General features: G+C 37.8%; 1 non-coding gene and 1 pseudogene across 1 annotated transcript; both read left to right on the forward strand.

Annotated features, from left to right (window-relative positions):
- The window catches only part of LOC109454998 (large ribosomal subunit protein uL11 pseudogene), a 127,907-nt pseudogene that overhangs the window by 46,064 nt on the left and 59,880 nt on the right, over window positions 1–21,963 (forward strand).
- On the forward strand, window positions 21,339–21,445 carry LOC141569838 (U6 spliceosomal RNA). Its single transcript, XR_012493618.2, has one exon. It is a non-coding gene; the product is annotated as a U6 spliceosomal RNA (small nuclear RNA).

A 21,963-nucleotide genomic window follows, 5' to 3' on the forward strand; every position in this document is an offset into this window, starting at 1 on the left:
CCTTTCAACAAATATCCTAAAGTCTCTCTTTTCCTGAAATGCTTCTTTGAACATTTGTCCCTTCTGTTTACTACCCAGTCTCTCTCAACTCTGCTTCTCATCTTTCCCAGTGGCTATTTTCAACTCCTTACTTCGCGTTCATGTCTCAACCCACAGTAACCTGGCTTCTGTCCCTACCAAACTGCATTATATAAAGTGACCAGGGACTTCATATTTACCAAATCCATCGGACACTTTCCATCCTTTATCTTACTAGAACACTCAGCTATTCTGTTTTTCAAGGATTGAAAGGCAAAACAATCAACTAAGAGTAAGAAAAGAGATAGTGGCTTCTGAAATAAATAGGTTTCTGATTCCATTTTTCAACAGTGCATCATTCCAAGTAGTCTTTCCACTAATTTACAAATGCAAATAGCAACAGAAACCATGCAGCATGCACTAAACTGACTGAAATGATGCCATCAATTTAATGACAGATTCTTTGAGTGATTTAAGTATCAAAACTACCAATTATCTACTTATTCATGATAATAAACAAAAATTAAATGATGGAAATAAAGCTATTTAAAAGTCCTGTGTTTTCAATATCATTGAAGTAACAAAAATCTCTCCAAAATTTGTATTTAAATAATGGCAGCCTTTTTCAGAACACACAAGAGAGTGTTAATAACTGATGAAGAAGCACAGGCAGCTTTGTTCTTTGCTACCAACTTTACAGAATTTACTAAATATCTTATAGACCTGAAACATGCAGTTCTATTGCTATGAGAAAAATCACATGAAATTGGAAATAACAACCTCTAGAACTATGTGCAAGGTGCAAATTAGCAATGCATCCAAGGATCTGTCCAAGTTGTATAAAAAATGAAAATCAATAGTTATATCCACTAGGGGCAAAGCTCATAACAGAAATGCAATTTAGGGAGAATGTAATAAAAGAAAAGGTTGTTTGGGGAAAGTGAAAAATAAAAGCCTCATTCTTAGATGAGCAGTTTAGATGTCCAGAGGAAGGGAACTGATTGATTTTCATGTGCTTCCCTGCCATGCTATCCAATGCAGAATCCCAGGGAATTACCACACAGATGAAAACAAGGTATTAGCAACTCATGGGGTTAAGGGAGGCAGAAGTGTTAAGTAGTCATATAGTAAAAGGATAGCCAAGGTTGTAGACTGGATTGACTGATACCACATCGCCAATTTACAATGTCAAGTGGACACAGACCAGACATGTTGAATATCAACATAACAAATAGACTATGCCACATCTCAAAATTGTCGAGGATCCAGTTTTAGGGCAAGGTGTCTACAGCTTCTGCAAATTTCTAGCAGAGAACAGGCAAGAGGGCAGCAAAGTGAGCAATAGTGTATCCCATCAGGTACAGAGTGTGAGGACACATCACACAGGTAGACAAAGGGAGGTCCATCCTTAGGTAGAGCCCTGGCAAGATCCAAACTCCCACTTTCAAAGATGTTTTAGGACCAAGTCTGGATCCCATGATGGAGATTGTATGAGTTTCCTTAGCTGTTGTAATAAACTACCACAAACTTAGTGGCTTAGGACAGCACAAATTTATTATCTTACAGTTCTGGAAGTCAGAAGTCTGAAGTGGGTCTCACTGGGTTAAGATCAAGGTGTTGGCATGGTTGCATTCCATTCTGAAGGCTCTAAGGGAGAATCCATTTTCTGGCCCTTTCCAGCTTCCAGAGGCTGCCCACATTCCTTGTCTTGTGGCACCTTCCTTCACCCTCAAAGCTAGCAAGAACAAGTTGAGTTCTTATCCTATCACATCACTCTGACCTTTGCAGCCTCCCTCTTCTAATTTAAAGACTCTGTCATTACATTGGTCCTACCTGGGTAATGGAGGACACTCTTCTTATCTTAAGGTGGACTGTTTTGCAAATTTGATGCCATTAATATATTCCAAGTTTCTGCAGATTAGAACATAGATATCTTTGGGGGAATCATCATTCAGCCTGCCACAGAGATAAAGGTACATTTCTGGAATAAGAACTTGGAATGAGGACAAAAGCAGAAATCCAGTTCGATAAAATGGAACACTTAGTGAAAAGCCTAGAGTTTGGAATTTGGGTAAGTCCCATGTCAAAAGAGAAACAACATGGAGAAAATAATTGAGCTATGCTTCTGGAAACAACGTGAAGGCAGATAAGTTATCCCTGAATGACTTGATATTAAAGTTCATTGCTCCAGTTGGACAGTGTAGGGGGTTGGTAGAACTAAGCCTACAAAATACTTGCCATTACAGGACCCAAAATTGCAAACTAGTCTGGGACTGTTGGGAAGGGGACAGGATGGTTGTTTGAAGTTTGCAAATAAAATGAGTGAAAAAGCTATTGTGACAGTTATTTTGAGATATTAGCCTATGAGTTCAGACAATTAAGTTTGCAAACTCATCCTAGAAAAAGTGCTACATACCTCATTGCTGAATGTCACTATGGTCACCTTTGAAGTACTCCCTTTGGGAAGCTTTGCACTGATGCTAGCGCCTAGTCCACCCTTCAAAGCAATTTTGGAACTCTTTTTCTGGAATTACCATCAGAGCTGTCATTGTATTACCCTTGATGTCCTGAATGTCATCAAAATGTCTTCCTTTCAATATTTCCTTTATCTTTGGGTAAAGAAAGAAGTCACTGGGGGCCAGATCAGATGAGTAGGGAGGGTGTTCCAATACAGTTATTTGTTTACTGGCTATAAACTCCCTCACAGACAGTGCCGTGTGAGCTGGAGCATTGGGTGATGCAAGAACCATAAATTTTTGGCGAAAAGTTCAGGTCGTCTTTTTCACGCAGCCTTTTCAGCATAAATTTGGTTAAGTGTTTGCCCTGTTGAGACAAATTCATAATGAATAATCCCTCTGATATCAAAAAAAGGTTAGCAACAGCTTTGCAACAAGTTCGCCAACTTAATTGTCAGACCTTGTATATTCTTTATCCTCCAGTTATTTCCCCCTTTCTCACTTTCCTTTCCACTATCAACTCATTCAGGGAGATAGCTGGTCTCTGCTCATTGTCAGGGAAGAGGTAGCAAGGGAGAAATCAACAAACATTCAAATTTCTTCTTGGATTTGTGTTTCAAAAGCTTATACTCTCAAGACATAGGAATAAAAGTATTTGAGAACATCATTAGTGAGAACTAGAGATTTGAGGGTAATGAGACTTCCAGCAAAGACTTAAAAAGATTCCTCTGTATCGTGGGGAGGGAGGCAGAAGAAAAGTGGTAAGAGTATAGTCATTGGTGGATCCTAGAGCAACCAGCTCTGCTGGTGCAAGCAGGAAATAGATCTATGCTGAGTCCAGACAGCTGGTACCCCAGCAGCCTCACAGACAGGTGCCATCTCTGTGGCAGAGTGGAGTGAGAATGGAGCAAAATAATCCCCATGTCCCAAACACTGAGCCACAAGTAACACATCTGCTGGATGAGAAAAAGTCAGGACAAAGAAACTTCAGGATCAGATTTTTTCTATTTCCGTCTCCTTGGTAATACTTAAGAACCTTCCATCCTAGAAAAAGTATGATTTAGAGGAAACTCTTGAATCAACTGAGATTAGATTTTTGTCACTCCAACAGAATCAGAATTGGGGAAGAAAAAAAACAGATTCCTAGAGACAATGAACAGCAATTCTAGGTGAAATTAACATAATAGCTCTAATGAGGAAACTCTTCAGTGGGGACTAGAAATAATAGTCATACATCAGAATATACTCTCTCCATATCAGCTTTCTTTACTAGAGAGATCAATGCAGACAAAATTAGACATTAATATGTATATATTATTGCATACTGCATAAGGTTGATTAAATTGGGGCTTGAAATCTGTAGAAAATGCAGTTGAAAACAGGTGGGTGATTTTTAAAGCATCTCTGGAGAGGGATGGATTCTTTTCTACTGCTCTGAGAGGAGTTGTGTTGTTTCCTACTGCTCGCATTCAGGGAGATTTTATTTTACCTTGGTGATCAGAAGTGAGTAATTTTATATCAAATAAGCATTCTTCTCAAGCAGTAATAGTGATGATACTTGAATTGAAAAAAATAGTTTACATTTACCTGAACTAACCCCAATGGAGTTCAAAATATTTTCTCTCACATCTTTATTTTTTTAATTAATTAATTATTTCAGTTTTAGGTGACATTCAACATAATTTTATGTTAGTTTCAGGTGTACTTCATAGAGGTTAGACATTTATATAATTTATGCAGTGATCCCCCATTAGTCTAGTACCCACCTGGCACCATACATAGTTGTTGCAACATTACTGACTATATTCCCTATTCTGTACTTCACATCTCTGTGACTATTTCGTAACAACCAATTTGTATTTCTCTCATAGCTTTAAAATATGCATGAGAAGCCTACCAGCTGTGAACACCCTCTACCCTGTAGGCCAGTCAGTATGAGGGGAGGATCAAGACATGGAGAGGAGTTGGGGAACAGGCCCCTCTTCTGCATGTACCATTCAGCTTGTATGCCTTCCAAGAATCAGTTGTGTTGGCTCCCAAACTTGTTTATGCCAGTTTTACTTGTTTTCCTAATTCTGTGATTGAACTAAATAGTATGTAAACCTATGGAGTGAGTGTAAAAAGAACACTGTTGTTATGAAAACTTGAATCCCTTTGGAAAGACTCAATCAATGCAAATTGCTTTAAAATTGCTGTCAGATTAGACACGGGTGGAAGAAAAGTAAAAGACGAAGCTCTCAAAGGGAGCTTTACTAAGAGCGTTTCCCTGGAGTCTAAATTCTCACTTAAGAAAAAAGAAACATCCCTGGAAATAATAGCCTATGCATTATGGGAGTAGAGTGTTCAAGTATGGTTTTTTAAGCGAAAATTTCAACATGTCAGGGTACAAATGTGAAATCGTTTTCATTTTGGAGTAACTGCCACCAAATGTGCTCTAGCAATCCCCTTGAGAGTCTTATTTTTACGGTAAAACTTCTTAATGACTTTTAGTCATTACAATAATCTCATTCTAGTTTTTGAGGCAATCTTGTTACAACTTCAGTCTCTTACCTGGTTTGAAGCTCTTCTCTTTAATACCTTGTGGCTCTCAGATTCCCCTGCCTTTCGCCTCCAGTTATCCCTCTGGTGTGAGGATAGGGAGAAGGGAGTGGAAAAGTTATCTCTTTATCCAGCAAGATGTGCTTCTCACCTCTGTTGGTCATAATACTAATGTAACTACATCTTTAAAGGCTGAACATGGACAGATGTGGATGGGTGAGGCTCTCAACAGATCTTGCTGAGTAGGGTAAAGGAGGAAAAAAGAATTTTCTCTTTAGCCTTCTAGCTTCTTGGCTCAGACTCCCTATAATCAAAGGCAGGTTAATAGGAGAAAAGCAAACAGAAGTTTAAAAACATGTATACTTCCTGTATACATGGGAGACACCTAAGAAAACTGAGGAACTCCCCAAAATGCTCCAAGCCACCGCCTGAAATACCATCTCCAACTAAGGACAAAAGATGTTGAGGGGTGGCAGTTATGGGAGGTGACCAGGCAAAGCACTATAAAGTAGGGTAAGGTGGTCATGTGGGTTTAAGCCTTCTTCCTTGATGAGAGTTTCTAGAGATTTATTCATCCTCCTCTTCCTCCTGCAGAGAGGGAGACTCCCTTACAAATGGAGATTTCCCTTATGAATGCAAATGGCTCTTACAAAAGGGTAACTTCTTTCTATTTGGGTTTTCAGAGCTTCTCTTGTGTATGCTGTTTCTTAAAAATAATCAGCCTAAAATAATCTTTATGCCAAAGAGGCTTATTTTGGGGTGACAAATTCTGCTCCCCTTCAGTAGGATCTAAATCCAAAAAGATCTTTTGGGAACAGCCAAAATCCATCTTCTACACTGATGGGGAACGCAAGAGGGTGGTCCTTACCATCATTCCCTAATGCTCCTTCCCCACCTGGGTAGCAGCAGGTCAGGGCGGTAAACAGAACAGACATCCAACTCTAAAATGTGATGTCAGCCTTCTTTGCTGCAAATGCTTCCCACCTTTTCAGGGTGTAGCCTCCCCTAATAGGGAAAAGAGGGGATCGCCTCTTTTCTTGAGCACTACCTTTCCCAAAAGTTCACCTCTCTCTTCTTCCCTGTCTTCCACTTGCATGGATGGGGCAGAGGGAGGAGTGGATAAAAGCTAATTCTGGCTCCCCTCTGCAGTCCTGGAAGCAGGTGGCTGGCCCCTGTCAGGACTACTTTTGTAAATCTACGGTGTGGCCTACTTAACCCCTTTTGTTTTTGCTTCCAGACAACTTGGAATTCCAATCAGACCTACACTGAAGGAAACGGGCTTGACGCCTACAGCAAAGGATTGGCAAGTGAATTTCATGTTTATGATATATACGTTTTATGATTACTTTTATTTGTTATAAATAGTTAATCATCTACAGTGTTCTGGATGTAAAACAAATAAAAGGCACTCCCCTTTTGCTCGTTGAGGTTCTGAGGTTGCAATTCAGCTGGCTCCTGTCATCTTTTTCAAACAACTATTCCTGAACAACCTCCTAAGATTCTGCCTTTATATATAATTTGTCTCAACATAGTTATTTAATTCCTAACCACGTGTCCTCTAAAACAGCCAATACAGCAACTTTTTTTAAGCCATAGAAGAATCTAGAACAGAGATTATAAATTGTTTCTCATATCAGTCTTGCCCATTCTTTCAAAGTGTTCTAACCTGTTGTCATCACTGAGTCTGTATTACATGAAATCAATTAGATCCCTTTCAATGATAAAGGTTTTTTTAATGCAAATCATCAAAGTGGGTTTTTTTTAAGCAAATTTATTATTTTCCAAGTGTTAATCCTACTCATAAAATGCGTTTATAAATATAGTTACACAACATATTAACAAGTAAGAAGCTTCAAGATCGCTTTTAGGTTATAACTTGTTTTCAAGACCATTGCAATCACAGCAACCCAATAAAATCTCTGAGAAAAACTGTCCTTGAATAAAAAATTTCTATTGAATTTTTTCTGTATCTGGTCCTTTGCTTTAACATTTTTTCACATCCACACTTGTCTAAACATTTAAAGACTCTCTTCATCCTTATTGATCTAATAACAGTAAATCATATGCTAACTCAGTAACAATGACTAGAATAACCATTATAACTGACCTATTGATTCCAGCCTCTCTTAAATTTTTATTAATCCCTGTTAACCTTGTGTCATCTCACATATTTCAGTAGCCCTACTTATCACAGCTGATAACTACAAAGCCACTTTGCATAAATGATAACTTGTGCTTTTGACATTTAATTTCTGTTTTCAAAAGTATTCTCGAGCCAGTGGTATGTATTTTTAACTTAGAGAGTTTTACTTACAAAGACTTTGGTGAAATCCTAAGGATTAGTGTGCCTACCTATACCCAACAGTGTCTCTTAAAGTCTGATTTACAGGCAACTGCATCACAGTCACCTGGCTTGCTTCCTTACAGTCCAGGCTCCTGAACAGGAATCTCAGAAGATGAGTATCTGAGAGCCTGCATAAGTGATGATTATGGATACCAACTTTTAAAATGTCAGAAAAACTTCATTGTCCAAGAAGATCCTAAAGTAATGAAAACCACCAAGACAATCAGGTATAACAAGACATCTCTAGTGACCCATACGGGAAACACATTTCTACCATTTAAGGTCAGTATATAAAGAGCCTGTTTCTCCTAGTATGTGTAATGTCTGGGATTAATAGGAGCCACTGTAAGTCACTTGGTTGTTGCAGCGTGCATTCATTCAATGAATATTTTTTGAGTGCATGCTATATGCCAGGCACTAGGCAATAAAACATGCTCCCGATGACCTAAAGACATACTCACCTTTCCCTGGCATCTTTCTCTGAACATTTCAAGGTGGTCTATAAATTTAACAGCCAGGTCCAAGGTGAGGGGTTCTCGGTGACAATTTGCAGAACTAGACTGGAGTCTCAATACCACTGATTGTATTACACTCCTTGTTAAGAAAGGGCTGTTTATCATTTATCTCTGTGCCTCCCCATCCCCCATGGTGCCTAGCACAGTTTTTCTTGCAAATAAAAATAATCAATAAAAAGATTTTAAGTGAGTATAACTGAATATTTTATATACTATTCTATTTTAACAAAATTTGAAATATGCCATGCATTTTACTGGGGCAAGATAAAGGTCAGAAACATAACTTCCTAGGTTTGTGCCATACCTGTATTTTTAAGATAATGAGGCTCTTGGTTTTAACAAATGTTTTAATAATTATATTCTAAAAATGCTGAGGCAGCTAGCTTCCAAAACTAACAAATGCATTATGACTATGCAAAACACCAAAGATTTTTGAATGGGATTCCTAAACAGAAAGTAACTTTTTGCTGAAGAAAGTGTTAGGTTAGTGCAAAAGTAATTGCGGTTTTTGCAATTACGTTTAACCTTTTAAACCGCAATTACTTTTGCACCAACCTAATAATAGTAATTTTTTTAGTGATAAAAAATATCATTAAAGGCTGAATTGAATTAGCCAGTAAAAAACAACAACAAAAACTTTAATCTCAGTAATCCTCATGCAGCCCTTCTAGAATTCCACCTTTCATTATTTTCGATGACCCCCCCCCCCCCCCCCAAATCTACAAATACTCAAGAGCTGCTTTGTCTTCTGAACAAATCTATTGCTTAAAGTTGTTGTGGATTATATGAGAAAGTTCAGGATCTGAAATAGAGGTCAGAACAGGATTTCTACAGTGTATTACAAAGTATTGTTTGCTTCAGCCAACCCAGGCTCCTGGCAGTAGATTCTGAAAAACATAGTAAAATTAATGCTCTGTGAACAAGTAAAGGCTTTTAAATTTCTATTTAACTCTAAGTTATTGTTTAAAAAGACACAGAAACAAACACTTCTAAAGTAAAACTTGAACTCTTCCATGTGAATTTGTGGAGGCTTTTCTTTTAACCTTTGACTCTTTCTCCTAGATGTAGTATGAAACTGTTAGGTTGGTGCAAATGTAATTGTGGTTTTTGCAATTATTTTTAACCTTTTAAACCGCAATTACCTTTGCACCAACCTAATAGGTAGGATGAGAATTCTGGTTCATTGGTTCTAGTTAAAGAAGATTTTACTGCAGTTTGAAAACTGAATGAGTCGTTTTGCTCAGATAGCACAAGTCAGCAGATATCTAGCCAATGGAATACTATGGAAAAATACTCTATATTGGGCCTTTACATATCTTTTGTTTGGTCTCTGATGCTTATTTTATGCCTGATAGAGGAAGGAAGAGGAGTTTTGCAAGCAGCATATGTAGCAATGGATGGGGCAGCATTATTTTACTCCAACAGCCATCAGCTTCTTCTCATTTTTCAATATCGTGTCATCTCTTCCTTCAGTTAAGAAATTTACTTCTTTGTATTGTGCTCCACAGATGATTTTTAGAAATAAAACATCAAAACAAGGACTCTTCTTTTTTTGCTGAACTTCCTAAAACAATTAAAGTAAAACTATCAGGAAACATAAGGAAAGGAGAGATCTTTAATATATTATATATAGTAGTATTGATACTTTGGTGTCATATTTTCATAACAATGAAGGAAACGTTCTAATGCTAGGATTTAAATCTTATTTTAAAAATACAAAGAGAGCTTACTCTTTTGATTATCACAATTCTAAAGGAAAAGACATCTCTCTATTTTCTTAATTGAAATATAGAAGATAATTAAATAACCTTCAGTTAAAAAGAATATTTAATTAAACAGAACCTATTCCTTGAACATATAAATAAAATTAAGATTCAGATTTCCTTCCTGCAAAATAAATACATGAAGAAGAATAAAACTAATAAGAAAATTTATATTTTGATAAAATAAATACACATGCAAAAATGTTCAGTATTTTGACTTGAAAACTGTAGGGCTAGCTCACATTGCCTCCTTCAGCAATGTTCTTTGCTTTCTAAGGCCCCATTTTACAGGATTGCAAACACAGCTTAAGAAGTTTGAATCATTGGTCATTCACACCATAATGCTTTCACTGGACTCACACCCAGCTGAAAGTCTCCAGTGAACAGGAGCTTAAGTTTGGATAAAAGGAGGGAGAAGAAATTTTGCAACCCAAAGCCACTTTGCATCTGAGGGTAGAATGTCAAAGGCAGATGGGAGCAGGTAGAGATTAAGGAACAAGTCTACCGTTTTGCTCAGAATCCTAGCGTTAGTCAATAGATGGACAACTCTCTCTCTGCAGTGTTTTTAGACATTTTTAGTAGAATGCCATTTTCAAGTTATTGATACATCATTTCTCTTGGCTTCCATGATGTACACTCTCCTGGTTTTCCTCCTACTTTACTGCCTTTCCCTTCTCAGTCTCCTTTGCTAGCTCCTTTCCAGCCTAGATACTGGCTAGCTCATGGTTCAGACTTGGGCTTCTTCTTTTACTCTTGCCTTTGTTTTCCTTCTCGTACTTTTTGCTTTTTCCAGAACACTGGCCATCTGTAAGCCAATGACCCCAAGAGTATGTGTCCAGCCTCAGATTTTCACCTTAAATCCTAACTTCCGTTCCAAATGCCCACCAGATATCTTCACAATGCATATCTGAAAAGTATCTCAAACTTAACGTCCAAAATAGAACCACTGACTTTCTCCCTCAGCTCTGTCTCCCACCTAGTCTTCTCCACTTCAGTTAATGGCCCCATCACCCATCCAAGTGCTCAAGACACAAACATGCAATCTATTGACTTTCCCTATTGGTTCTGACTCCAAAATATGTCTCAAGTCCATCTCCTAGACCATGTCCTAGTCTATGCCATTGTCTGCCACCTGGACTACTGCAACAGTCTCCTGAGTGGCTTTTCCTCCGCCTCCCTGGCCATTTGCCAGCAATGTACTCACAGACTAGTGACAAGGTTCTTTAAAGCTGTTCAAGTCAAGTCATCTACTTAGATCACATTCTTCAATGACTCCTGAAACTACATTGAAGTCAGTGACTTCAATGACTCCTTTCCTAACATGGCTTCTTTGGTCTTACTCCTGCCTCTATCTTCAAACTTGTCTCATTCTGCAATTGTTCTGTAAATGGATTCCAGACACATTGGCTTCAAACTTGCCAATTGGTTCCCCTTTCAAGGCATTTGCATTGCTTGCTCTCTCTTCCTAGAATGCTTTTCCAAAGATCTTTGCATGGTTGCTTTGTTCTCATTCTTCAAATCTTAGCTCAAACATAACCACAGAGACATTTTCTTGACCTTCTTCACCCTATAATAATGGCTCCTGCCACACCACATGGTTATTCTTTTTTTTTAAAGATTTTATTGGGGAAGGGGAACAGGACTTTATTGGGGAACAGTGTGTACTTCCAGGCCTTTTTTCCAAGTCAAGTTGTTGTCCTTTCAGTCTTAGTTGTGGAGGGCGCAGCTCAGCTCCAGGTCCAGTTGCCATTGCCCACCAACCCTTGCGGGAGTTGAACCGGTAACCTTGTGGTAGAGAGGACGCATTCCAACCAACTGAGCCATCCAGGAGCTCAGTGGCAGCTCAGCTCAAGGTGCTGTGTTCAATCTTAGTTGCAGGGGGTGGAACCCATCGTCCCTTGGGGGACTCGAGGAATTGAACCAGCAACCTTGTGGTTGAGAGCCCACTGGCCCATGTGGGAATCGAACCGGCAGCCTTCGGAGTCAGGAGCACGGAGCTCTAACCACCTGAGCCACCGGGCCGGCCCCCCACATGGTTATTCTTGATATACTACCCTGTTTGTTTTCTACATACTAATAATCAAAAGTTGGAGCCATCTTTATTTACTTTACTTTTTGTTTGCTGGTTTCGTCACAGAATGTGAGTTCCTTGAAGGCACATAAATTAGGAACACATTGCAAGTCAAATTACGCCGCAGAAGTGTTTAAGAAATAATCAGTTCATGGTGGCACATGCTGTATTTAATACACTTATCACAGTTTCTGGCACAAATTTGGTATTCAGTGAATTTGTTTTCAATAAATAAATGACTTAATGAATAGAAAAATAGAAGGATCGAAGGAAGAAAACAGCTTTCAGTTCTTAGATGTCTGAAACAAGAAAATCAAATCTCCTGTAATTCAACCCAGTGTCCCTTCCCCCAATCCTACCCTCGTTCCCTCTAATCTTGGAAGAAGGAAAAAGGAAACAATAAGGGAAAAGAGAAATTGTTCTCCTTGGAGGGAAAGTCAGTGTTTTACACTATCACAGGGCTATACTCCCCTTGTCTCTTTCCTCTGCATCTTGAGGTTGCAGAGGAAATAAATAAATAACCCTGGGATTCCTCTGTCAGGAGAACCTTTAGAACTTGCCTTGTGGGAAAGCTGGGGCGGGGGGGGGGGGGGGGGGCTCCCCTTTAGTTACTATATCTTTTTTGAGAAAGTACAAAGAATATTGCCACATAGTTTCAGTTTCTACCTCCTTCTGAAGAACATTTGCAAATAATTCAAAACAGCTCTGTGTTTTACAAAGAAAGATATCATTCATAAAATCCATTCTCTACCTTTATTAAAATTTAAATAGAAATAGATGAATTATCCTATCCATCTCTAATTAAATAGGATAATAAGGCCCCCAAAGGTTCATTTGCCACAGTCTTATATTAAAGATCTGAATATATTGCATAATTATAACCTTCCACCATAGAGATAAAATATCAGTTCATTGATAACATTCTCAGATGAATTTCATTGCTATTATTCCCTTTGAACCATTTAAAAGCATACGTGTATCTCAAAACCAAAGCTAGAAACAGCAATACAACTTAGTGAATTTGGAAAACATATTTAATAAAGAAATGAACAATTAGTCTGGTATTTCAAGGTATGATAGCAAAATAGCCATGAGCATATTGTATTTCTTACATAAATTTATTGAATTTTGAATGGTCTTGCTTACATTCCTGATGAAACTGCTATACATGCCCCATAAATTAAACACTGATACTCCCATCTTAAATTTTTTTTAAACTTTCCCAGTTAGGCAACTAGCTACATCAACACCTAGTAGGTACATATTTGGAGTTTAATAGATACATATTAATGACTTTGATTCAATAAGTATCTATTGCATACCCTATGTGCAAGACAATATGGTAAATTCTGTAGAATACAATAGTACCTAAGACAAAGGGCAATAAAGCTCAGTGGTTGAGAGGACAGACTTGGAAATATGGCACTGGGTTCAAATCCTGACTCCACCACTTGGTAACTGGATGATATTAGCAAGTTATTTAAATTCTCTAAGCCTCACTTATGTCATCTATAAAACTAAAAGTATTACTTGCTTAATGTGCTGGTTTTAAGGAATAAATGAGGTCATACATGCAAAGGGATTAACACAGTGACTAACACAGCATAAATGCTAAGAAATGCTTCTTGTCATTAGAACGGTTAGTGTTACATGGCCCCTGTCTGCAAGAGCCTAGGAACTAATGGGAAAATTAAACATGCATGCAAAGAGCATGCCACCTGTATTTGTCCGTAGGTGAATCAACCCAAAGCTCCAAGTTGACAAACTACTCTTTTAATTACTATATAATTATTTTCCACACAACAATGTCAGCTCTGTCTACACACAGAAATCAATTTGTTTTCTTAGATTAATTTGAATAATGTGGTTTTCTAAGTATGGAACTTAATCTGCTCAGTCTATGAGTTAAAATATTATTATGTTTACATTCCCTTAAAATACTAAGATAATGGTCTTTTGCTGACAATCTTCTATGTGCTCTTATAAAGTTCTGAGCAAAATTATGAAAGGTTGTCACGTAATTCTTAAACTAGGAATATTATTATTGAAGTCCAACTTCCATTTTTATTTTCGACATCAAAGAAGATGGTAAACCTCAGTACTCAAAGAACAAGTGAAAGAGTGACATTGTTAAATTAAAAAGAGCATAGACAAACTTTTTAAAGAAACATTTTGAGTGCTAGCTATACCTCTCTAAGCTGTGGCAATGAACAAATTCTTTTCTCAAGATTTGCCTCGAGCTAGGCCTTTTTGTCCAATGGTAAAATTATCTGGATAATTCAGTTCAGCAAACATCTCCAAAACATTTCTATGTGTTGGGCACCATGGATTCTCAGAGCTGAATAAAACACAATTCTTTCTTTCAGGGACTTCTCATGCTAATGGTGAAGACAAACAAGTAAACTACTCTACTTCTCCATTTATTCTAAAGTGTAGATTATTTATTCACTCTTATCATCTCTAAAATTGAGATGCATCTTTCAATCGATGGCAATGAACAGCTGCTATCAGCCAGGGGACGTTCATGATGTAGTCACCATTGTGCATTCATGATGTATTGCCTGCATTAGCTATCTATTGCTGCATTACAAATTACCCCAAAACTTAGTGGCTGAAGACAACAACATTTATTATATGAAAGATTTTGTAGATCAGGGGATCAAGCCTGGTTTAGCTGAGTCCTCTGGCTCCAGAACTCTCACAAGCTGCAATCAAGGTGTTTTCTGGGGCTGTGATTATTTTAAGGCTCAACTGGGGGTGGGTCTGCTTTCAAGCTCACTCAAGTGATTGTTGATTGGATTCAGTTTCTCATGGGCTATTGGAATGAGGTCTTGGTTCCTCATGAACTGTTGGCCAGAGACCTCCCTTGATTCCTTGCTTAGTGGTCTCCTAATTGGGCAGCTCAGGACATGACAGGTGGCTTGATTAGAGTGAGAAAGCAAGAGGGAGAAAGGGATGATAGCTAGAAAGAAGTCAGTCTTTTGTAACCTAATCTCAGAAGTGTCATTCCATCAGTTTGCTGAATTCCATTCATTAGGTATGATTAAAACCTATGTCTAAATAAATGTAAAATAGCTTTTTTAATAAGCTTAAATTTTTAAAATGAAATAATATTTAAATCATCATGTCAGAGTTTAACTGGCAACATTTTTTATTTATAAGTATTATATGAAATAATTTCCCACAATTAAAGGCATCTTAAATTCAATGAATTAAGAAACAATTACAATGCTACATGATGCATTGAAAAACAGAAGTGAGTTATCTCTGTTTATGGACTCTATGCTTGAGAGTTTGCAATATAGCCAAGATGGGTCTTCAGTGGGTCACCCATCTGGACATTTAACCACCTCATTTAAAGTCCAGTAAAAAAGAATAACTAGAATTTCTGAAATACTAGGGAAAAATGTTAAAGATGATCATAAATAATTTCATATATTTGTGCAATGGGTCAAGCATATTAGAAGTAATTTTCATCAAAGTGAAGTAACATTTTATAAGTTTCAACTGTGGTTCCCAACCTGCAATCAGAGACCCCAAAAGTTAGGAATTATTGCTAAGGGTCCGTGAACCCATATGCACATGAAACATTTTATGTAGAATGGCTAAATAATATCTCAAACAGTTTTGAACCATTATTTTTCAAAGGTATTAATGATGCTTTGTTATTAATTAAATATATATTATTTTCAAGTATTTTTTACATCATCTTAACTTTTTATTGTGATTTATTTAACCAGAAGACATTAGAAATACAACTATTATCCAAGTGAAAAGTCTATGAAATTTTTACTATAAAAAAAAGCCTCTATGAAATTTTTACTATAAAAAAAAGCCTCTATGACAAAAATTCAGGGAACCACCATCTTTAGGCTTCCTGAGTTGCAAACCTAAGCATGTTCAGAAATGATTCATTTTCTACATCCCCATACCCTTAGGAAAATCATTTATCTCTGTGTTACTGGATAAAGACCTATCTCTTGCTATCACTCTTCCTATTTAAAATTTCATACCCATAGATAAAACTTGTCATGATTTTAGAAAGAACTCCATTTTTATTCCAACATGTTGAAAAGCAATTCATTTTTTTTCTGAGAATAATAAATCGAATCCTCAAAGGATTTCTTTTTCTCTCTGGTTCCTTAAAGTCAGATTTTTCTTTTAACTAATGGCAAGACATCTTTCATTTTTTAATAGCATTACCCTAAGAATGTTGGTTTAACTTGTTTCAATTTAAACGGTTGTGTCACAGTGCAATAATGATTTTATTGTACAATTAAGAACCCAGAATACCAAAAGTTAGCTAAGATGGTAAAACTTAGCGCTCTGTCACAACCAAAATTATTTATTTGCTTACTATCAGAGATTAATTAGTTATAGTTATAATTCAGCTACATAGTTGATAAAATGAAAAGAGAAAATTTTAGTAACTATATTCTTGTTAACTTGTTTTCTGTTCATAAGAGACTTCAAGTGTCTCTCAATTTGAGATCTAGGGTTAACAAAGAATTCAAACAGATGCTTATATTGTTCTACATATAACTTGAGTACAGTTGCCACTTATTTGTAGCTTCAAGATCAAGAGAGTGATTCAATTTGAGTATATATTGTTTTGAATAAAGCAGGTTTGAGGATCATGTCCATACTGATATAAGGCAAACTAAAAGACGTCTTCCCACACTTCTGACAATTTGATAAATTTCTCAAATAGCCACTTGAAAAGGAAAATGGAAGTAAGGATTTCCATTTTCTCTTTTTTTTAAAGATTTTATTGGGGAAGGGGAACAGGACTTTATTGGGGAACAGTGTGTACTTCCAGGGCTTTTTTCCAAATCAAGTTGTTGTCCTTTCAACCTTAGTTGTGGAGGGTGCCATTCAGCTTCAAGTTGTCCTTTCAGTCTTAGTTGTGGAGGGTGCAGCTCAGCTCCAGGTCCAGTTGCCGTTGCTAGTTGCAGTGGGTACAGCCCACCATCCCTTGTGGGAGCCGAACTGGCAACCTTGTGGTTGAGAGGATGCGTTCCAACCAACTGAGCCATCTGGGAGGCAGCTCAGCTCAAGGTGCCGTGTTCAATCTTAGTTGCAGGGGGCAGAGCCCACCATCCCTTGGGGGAGTCAAGGAATTGAACCAGCAACCTTGTGGTGGAGAGCCCACTTGCCCATGTGGGAATCGAACTGGCAGCCTTTGGAGTTAGGAGCACGGAGCGCCAACTGCCTGAGCCACCAGGCCAGCCCAGGATTTCCATTTTCAATTGGCAATTTGGCATTAGGTATAAGAAATAGGTATGGAAAACTGGCTAATCCATTATTTAAGTCTTCAATTAACGAATCTTTATTGACTGACTTTCATGCTCTCAACATGAGGCTAGAGTTGGGCAGACAGCAGTGAATGATACTTGATGCCCCTGCCCTCAAGAAACTTGAAATCTATTGGGGATTCAGAAAGGAAATAAACCATTACAAATGAGTGTCAAAGGTTCTACCAAAATGGTTAATCCAGGTTGCTTTGAAATCATAGGAGATTTTCCCAATCCAGTGATAAAGAATCAAAGAAGACTTCTCAGGGAAATTCAGCCCAGCAACTGGTGGAGTGAGAGGTGGGGATGGGGTAGAGGAGTGTTCCAAACAGAGGGAAGAGTATGCGTGAAGGTCCCCATGAGACACAGCATGGGTGAGATGGGGGAACTGAAAAGGTTCAGCCTATTGCTATTAAGTGAAATAGGAAATGAAATTCCCAAAAGGCTTTATTGGCTTTTGTGATCACCTGCCAAACTGAAAAAAAAGCAGAGTAATAATTTACGTACTCCAGAGACTTTAAAGGGAGTGATAACTTCTGGTAATAAAGGAGAGAACAATGTGGCAAACTTTGAATATATGAATACATTTAAAGGACAACACATATATTGTGTGGGACTCCAGACATGCCTCTATGCCAACTAAAGGGAAATATTTCTCATTGGAATTCTGAGATGCCTCCATGGATTTTTCTTCTTATATTTCCTGGGATACATTTTTTTTGTGTATAAATGCTTAACTCAGTAATAAAATATGATCCAGACTACAAATATTTTTTGACACAACAAATTTTAGGAAGTCATCTAGGGCCTAAAATGAGATTAGACTGTGGTCAGGGAACGCAAATGGAGATGTGGCTGTGATGCACACAGAGAGCCATGTTTGGGCCATGGCCCGTCAGGCTCAGTTCTGTAAAACACTGCCCTAGGAGCTCTCCTACACATCTTGGAGCCTGTGAAGAAGAAGAGCTAAGGTCTCGGAGGAGCAAAACAATGTTGGCTATTACTGTTAATGTGATCACACACTTCCCCATAGGCTGGAGCAGCCTGGGATATTTAGTGTTCAAAAAGGTAACTCTGATTTGGAAAGAAAGCATATAAACTTAGAACTCTGTTGTTTTCTAACATACCATGAAAATACAGTAGTTGAAAAATGAATGAAAAGGCAAACCAAAGAGGGTTCAATGTTGTGTAATAACTATTGCAACTGATCTTTAAAACCCATTGCATCCTTATTATCACACATTTTAAAACACTAGATGGGGCTAGTGGAAACAGGGGGAGTGGAAACAGAAAAAAGATGGCGAGATTCTGGATGGATGAGAAAAGTGAGGTAGAAAGAGGTCCAGTTTCTGCCTCCTGAGGCTGCCCATCATGCCTGGGTTACTGCTCTAAACCAGTAACCCAGGGTGCCCCTTCCTAAATACCTTTGACACCCCTCTCCACTGGTTTCAGAGACAAGCCATGCAGAGCTGGCCTAAATAGCTGTACTGATTGATCTTTACTTCTGTAGATATTTGCTTGGGTCATCAGCAGCTTTTCTCAGCCTCCAGTACAGTTCAGGCACTCAAGAGTAATCCATAGGTAAGAGTACATTGCAGTTGGATGAGTAACTCTGTCAGCCAAAGTGAACCTTTCTGATGACGAAGTATTTATTCAGCTTCTCTTGCTGGACAGAACTGAGCCCCGGGGTTAGAGCTGAGAGTTTCTCCTCTTTGTACCAAAGCTATAACACCCAGCTCAGATGTGATTAAAAACTCCTATGACTAAGCAAAAAAGTAAACAAGCTAAAGCAAGGGTGAGATGGATGGTTCAGAAAATGGCTTTAAAAATAGGACCTCTCTTGTTGGCATTCTATTTGCTCTACTGAGCATCTACCCATCCATCGATCCATTTTCTTTTCTTTTTTTATTCATGTCAAAGGAAACAACAGACACCGTTAATTTCCCCCCATACTTAAACCTGCATATCGTTAACTCACTCCTCAAATTTTAATGCTAAAAGGAATCATTGGAGAAGAAGAGCACTCCTCTCTCTGTGCACCAGGATTAACTGACTGAGTGCTACACAAGCCTTCTGCTTAAAACAGTGAATCAAATTTTTAAAAGGCTACTTTTCTTCAAAGTGTGGTACCTTCCAAAGTTAGACAATCCCTTGCAATATCTATGGGATCTTGTTTCTATTAAGACGATGAAAAATAAATTCCCATCAGTAGACACATAAACCAAGGGCAAGCATACACCTATAAGCTCCAAATTCATTCCAGAAGGCATTTCTGGGCTGCAGAACAGTCACTGCTTCCAAGTCAGATGTAAGCACTGAGGTGTTATCCGATTCAGCTGAGAAGGAACAGCAGACTAGGGAGGAGGATGCCTTGGGAGAATACTCATGAGCAACAATAATGGGAGAAGCCAGAACTGGTGACATTAGAGGCTGTGTATCTCTGAGCCTGAGGGAAACAAACTAAATGTGATCCACTGTAAACCACATTGCACTGATTTTTTGCTTCTCCAAAGGGCTTTATAAGAAAACACAATAAGAATTTTACAAGGTTGATATTTAATTTTCAATAAAACATTTAACTTGGCTTGATTACAATCTGATGTAATTTTTTGACAGCGATATTTCATTTTGAAAAAAAGTCATGTAAGCAATACAAACAAAATTCCCTTGAAATGTAATTCATCTCAAAGTTCAAGTGTATGATTATAATATTTGAGATAATCTTAAATACATTATAGTTTTTCAGCGCTGAAGGCAATATGCTAAGCAGTCTTAGTAAAACACTTAATTAAGAAAGGCATTGCTTTTCTTGTGGATTATGAAAAGCAATTAAAAGAAATATTGAAGCCTGAAGTTTGAGGTTGATTTTGTAACCATGCTATTTAAGAAGCAATATATTCCTGCTCTAACAGACACCAGCTCATCATTATGGAGTTTGAAGTTAAGATCACCTCTATTCACAAATGAGTAGGTGAGTGGTTTCTAAATAGGGTTGCTAGATTTAGCAAATAACATATATGACGCCCAGTTAAATTTGAATTTCAGGTAAACATAAATTGAATTTCAGATAAAAATGAACCATTGCTTAGTATAAACACTAAATTTCAGATAAAGAACACTGAATTTCAGATAAACAACAAATAACTTTTTGTGTGTTTTCCAAATATACATGGAACATACACTAAAAAATGTTCTTTGTTTATCTGAAATTCAAATGTAACTGGGTGTCCTGTATTTTACTTGGCGCCCTATTTCTAGAAGGTATTTGGAAGGCTCCCAAGACGTTCACACACTTAAAAATCTTGCCTTGTGAGATTTTAATTCCTCCTATTAGGGTTCCACCTTCATTAAGCTACACATTGATCTCCTGTTGAGGCGAGGAAAGAAAAAACTTTCCTGTTAAAATTCGTAATCCTAGTATGCAATCTGTAAAAGAAAGACACAATTCTATATGTTCTGATATGGAATTATCTCCAAAATAAATTATTAAGTGAAAAAAGCGAGGTTCAGCAACTTGTGCGAACTGAGTAATGAGGGTTGTCTCCAGGGAGGGGAACTGCACGGGGAGGAACTGTGGTAAGATGAGGTCTCCTTTTTCATTCTACTATTTTGTACATTTTGAATTTTCTATCATGTACATATATTCAGAGACAAATAAATAAGTGTAAATGAACAAGCAAAAAAGAAAAAGAAAAATATTTCTTCCAAAGCAAAACAGAACAAAGCACCCCAAGAGATGCCTAATATTTGGTGGAAATTATTTTATTAACTTCTTTTACTTTCTGTTTGACCTGATCACATCACATTAATAGCTCTGGGAACATGGAGGTAAACTACTCTACAAGTGCACATAGATTCTGCCTTATTGAAGTGTATCTGATATTTCAAAAGGGGCGGGGAACTCTCTTTTCTCTAAATCTGTAAACTTATCTGTAAGAGCATGCTTGTTTTATATGCTTTTATATATTTTACTCTCTTTATTCTTGAAATATTCCTCCTCTCTGTTTTTTTCTCGCCATGAGCTTAAATACGCGTGGACACACACACACACACACACACACACACACACACACACACACACACTCCCCTCCCACCATAAGATGAGAACGAGTCCCTTTGTGTATAATAGAAAACACAAGGATCTGTTTTGATCTAAGTTTCTCCAGCCACATTTTCAGCACAGACTTCCAGTATAAAACCAATTTTCAGGCTACATGGATAGGGGTTATTTTAAAGACCAAGTTCATAATTAAATCTAATGTTCGATTTAAGAAAAACTAATGGAACACACACACAATGCACATCATTAGCAACATTGCAGACTAATTAAAAATGCACTGTGCTCGCTTCGGCAGTACACAGACTAAAATTGGAACGATACAGAGAAGATTAGCATGGCCCCTGTGGAAGGATGACACGTAAATTAGTGAAGCATTCCGTATTAAAAAAAAAAAATACACTGAGATGTTTGGTAAATCCAAAAGAAACCAGTCAGGAGTCCATTCAACCTCTCAGTTTACATTCAACATAAAGCTTTGTTTACCGATCTGAGCTTTCTCCTGGCAGATGTTCAATACCTCATATTTACAAAGCATCTCCTCCCCTTCCTGGCTCACACCACTTTTCCTTTTTACCCAACTCTGGTAGCTCCTGATTTTCCTGCTTCGCCCTTGAAGTCTTTCCCAGGTCACGAAAGGACGGTTTGCCCCTCTTTTCCCAGCTGAACCTACATCTGCTTCTTTATTTATCTGGTTACCCCTTCACAGTCATTTATTGAGCATCTATTATGTGCCAGGGACTGCTCTTAGTATAGGCAAAAATCTCTTCTCTTGTGCAGCTTATATTCTAGTCTGAAGAGACGGGGTGGAGGGTAGGGGGTAAAGGAATCAAAAGTAACCAGAGCAAGGTTACATTTTAGAAGTTGTGGTCTGGAAAGGCTGTCCTGACTTTCCAGAAGGGTGGAA

The sequence above is a fragment of the Rhinolophus sinicus genome, chromosome 18 (assembly GCF_057876585.1).
Source record: "Rhinolophus sinicus isolate RSI-liver-muscle chromosome 18, RSI-T2T, whole genome shotgun sequence".
Lineage (NCBI taxonomy): Eukaryota > Metazoa > Chordata > Mammalia > Chiroptera > Rhinolophidae > Rhinolophus > Rhinolophus sinicus.